The 4,042-nt window shown below is 40.6% G+C and overlaps 1 protein-coding gene across 1 annotated transcript in view; it reads left to right on the forward strand.

The window, feature by feature from the left end:
- The first annotated feature begins 272 nt into the window (after positions 1-272).
- The window catches only part of large1 (LARGE xylosyl- and glucuronyltransferase 1), a 161,803-nt gene continuing 158,033 nt past the window's right edge, over positions 273-4,042 (forward strand). Inside the window, exon 1 of the mRNA XM_050035982.1 lies at positions 273-849. The gene's annotated coding sequence lies outside the window, so the exon portion shown is untranslated. The remainder of the gene's footprint in view (positions 850-4,042) is intronic.

Here is a 4,042-nt window from a genome sequence, read left to right on the forward strand (position 1 = left end):
TTAAATAAATGTGCATGTAATCAACCTATGACGAAACTGAGTTAGGGAACACAGGGGTCCAACTGGGGCCCAATGCTCACTTATAGCCTCAGAGCAAGTTTGTGGTTTGCTACAGCCCTGCTTCAGACTGCTCATGTCCTCAGTCCACTGGTACTGTGGTCCAGTCCAGACTCCAGTCCGTTAGAATCCACTCCTTTTTATCCTCCGTCCCCTCTCTCAATGTAGCGCTGTGATTGGACGCTTGCTGCTTGTCAGGAAGAAAGAGCTGCTGTGTTGAGGCCGAAAACTCAGACTCAAGCAGGACCTGGACGACACTGGAGTGCCTCTGAGGAAGGGATATATACAGTACTGGACGCTAGGACGGCATTTTAACTAGCCGAGCTTCAGCGGAGCTACCACCGAGTCTCCGAGCTCCTGCTGTCGAGGCCGCCGCGGTTGTGTATCTCCCCTCCGACTGTGTGTCGCTGCCTGCTGGTCACAGTAATCCAGACCCGCTGCTATTAATGAGATTGAGAGGAGACTGAAGCCGCTGTGTGGCGACGCAGACGCCACGAACCTGTCTGAGATTTAAGTCTTTATCCAGCCCGGAGGAAACATAAGGACTCAGCTGTTGCTGCTGGTTAGACGGGGCTAACAGCTGAGGCTGCCGGACCGGATAAACATCCCGATAAAGCTCCAACTACATGGAACAAGTCAGCGGCGGAGCACCGTCTCATTTTGCGCTAGAAGAACTGTTATGACAGACCTATAGACACCAGTGTCTCTCTGTAGCAGCACGGTGGGATTTATCACTGGGGATATATTTGATTAAGGCATCCTAAGAGCAGCAGTTTGAAGCCTCTGCATCAGGTGAGTGGAATCCGCAGTTATTCACGTTTGACTAGCACGGCGACCTTACCTCACCAGCCTCACTGTAGCTGCCTTAAACCGCCTGCTCCGTGATATTTTTGGCACGACTTGTGTACTGTTCACTTGCTATTATAACCCTAAAGTCTTTAAATTTCCATTAAGGCCTTAATGTAAGTGTTGTGTTACACCAAAGTCCAGGCAGCAACGTAGCACATTTATGCTCTATATCCTCCAAACGTACAGAAACCAGGGCAAAAACGGTCCTTTAATTCCCCCCAAACAACACTAAATAACGGAGGCAGAGAGGATTAACAGCACCTGGGCTCGGTCAGCCCTCCTCTGAGTTTCCCAGCTGTCGCACTCTGACTCGTTATGTTGAGAAATGTAGGAAAGACAGCGCGAAAATTCTTTCTCTTTTGTCTTTTCTAAGTATGCTAATTCTTGTCTCTTTCCAGTCCTCGCTCGCGCTGTCAGTGAGCACGCGGGTGCATCAACAGCCATACGTAACAGTGGAGCGAGCTGAATGGCAACAGTTGAACACAGACACACTGTAACAGCGGGAATGGCACTATGTAGCAAGAAGTGACAGCACAAAAGTACCATAGTTAATAAAACCCTGCCTGGCATTGTTAGTCTATACTAGGCCTACTCTGTTTAACAAGTTATTAAGCTAATTATAACACATTTACCATGAAATGATATTAAGTTAGATTCATATAAAGCTATAAACCACCCATTCTTGAACTGGGATAAATCATGTCCTACCAAAAAACCCCATTCCTGGGGTGAAAAGTTATTTTTAAAGGAATTATATGTATGAAATAAACACGACTTACCAAATATTTTGATCTGCTTTCATTTTTTTACTTTTAAACTTGCCCTGTGCTCACTGTAAACCCCAATTTGCTCACTCAACTTGAATTTTTTTGAAAACAGCTTGAACTCAAAACTTTTAGCTTAATACAATACACTAACATAAATGTTTTAAGTACACTAGGCACTAAATAAATGTCACATGACCCTTGTCTTATAGGAATTTCATGTCAGTTTAACCAAATTTTTGTGTGTTGTTTGAGCATTTAATTCTGTGTCAGATGAGCATATGAGCATATCATTTAAAACAATTTCATTTTACTATAAAAATGTATTGTCTAGATTGCTAGAATAAGACAAAGAGATGAATTCTGAACCAGGGCGTGCTCTTTTTTTCACCTCAGCACCACTTATTGTGAGACACTTATATCCACACAAGCGGGAGGTTATTAACTGTGTATATGACTTAACTCATGGTGTAAAATGTCTTTTACCACATCATTAACTGCAACCCGTTAGAACCATTATGAAATACATAAACATTAATCACTGCGTAATAGGTAACATGAGCGTTTTGGAACACATTTAAACACATTTTTTGGCCTTAATAACAATATGTTATGTGCACAATTATAGGGTTGTTTACTGGCCTTGAACTAATTAGGCAAAATCAGCTTTATAAATTTTTGTCATTAACTCAAAATTCAAAAATTGTTGAATTAACATTAAAAAAAGTCAGGCTCACATGGGATGAGTTTTTGTGTCAAGTGGTCATAAATTGTTTCTATCATTTACACAGTCTGAACGTTTGTGTAGACTTTACATTAAAATATTGTGTCACGGATGGATTAGGGTTTGCAGTGCTGTCCCAGACAAGAATTCACAACTTAAAACAATAAAAAACTGTGTTAAAAGCCTTCAAAATCTAAAACTAACAGTAAGTACTGCTTACATTGGTCAAAAATGTACTGCTATAATCATCTTTGTTTCATTTTTTTTGTGTGTGAAAATGTTGACTTTTTAAAGATGTGTCCCAGATTTTTGTCAACTCCATCAGATTTCTACTAGAACATCATTTAATAGTGCATGAAAGGGATTTGCTATATCCCAGAGACTACTGTCTCACTTCTACCCCTTTTCCTCCAAAATGGCTCTGGTTCTTGAACCGATTCTGCTCTTGAAAATCCAGTCTTTAATTCTTTGAACCTTGGTGCTATCAAGTGAACCAGCCTATGTTTCCACCAATTTTGGGAGGAGGCATTGTAATCAGGGATAGGGATGCACGATAATATCGGCATGTCTTTGGTATCGGTTGATATCAGCTTTAAAATAAAGTGTGAGAATCGGCCAACATGCTTTTTGTTATCTTGCACAATTAGTGAGTATTACTTACATTTCAAGCATTCTGTTTCATGTCTCCATCTGCTGGTGGGCCATCACACTGAGAGTATCCATGCATAACATGATGTTAATTCCACTACAGAAGAGACTTGATGACCAATAAAATTAGGTAGGGACAAAAGTGGATATATCGGCATCAGTATCATTTATTGACCAAATGAGTTGTTATATATCGGCTTATTGGACATGGGCAAAAATTTGGTATCACGTATCCCACGGATGTGTCATTAATGGAGGGTGTTGCACAACGCACAACCGAATTAAACAGTGGAAGCAAAATGATTATATCAGTCACGTGCATACTTTGGTTCCGTTATTACACATAATTGTTTTTACCCAAAAAACATGCATGGACCAACTAATAATGAGACCACCATCCACTCTTTTTTTCCCCTAATGATTTCTTACATGACTTCTGTTATTGCCTTCTCCATCCCTCCAACCTGTAGGATTTTACATGCCCACTGATTTTGTCACGGTTCACACTTTAGGTCAAGAGAAACCTGCTACTTTTTGGTTCCAGCTGAGAACCAACTTTTTGGGTTCTATTTTTGATCAAAATGCTCTGAACTGTTCAAAATTAGGTGCGGAAACCAGAATGGAACTGATTCCATGTTGGTGGAGAAGGGTTAGTCTTGATTTCCTAAAAGGCGGTAATGCTGTTCCAGTGCTGAGAGGTTTTCTATTTTTTTGATAGAATAATTGAATCATTTTGCGACTGGGTTTGCCTCAGCCATAACAGGTCAACACCGTAGCCCATCTAAATCCAAATTCAATTAGATTTAATTAAAAAGTTAATTAAATATTGTTTTTTTGATTAGCATTCAGCAAACACTTTTCAATTTTGAAAAAATAAAATGGCTAATCACAATCTATCTTTTTTTCAACTCCATAAGATGTCAACTGTCAGATCTTACCTCTAACATCCATTATGTATGCTATTCCAAACCCCCCCCCCCCCCCCCCCCCCCCCCCCTGC

This window comes from Epinephelus moara, chromosome 23 (genome assembly GCF_006386435.1).
Source record: "Epinephelus moara isolate mb chromosome 23, YSFRI_EMoa_1.0, whole genome shotgun sequence".
Taxonomy (NCBI): Eukaryota; Metazoa; Chordata; class Actinopteri; order Perciformes; family Serranidae; genus Epinephelus; species Epinephelus moara.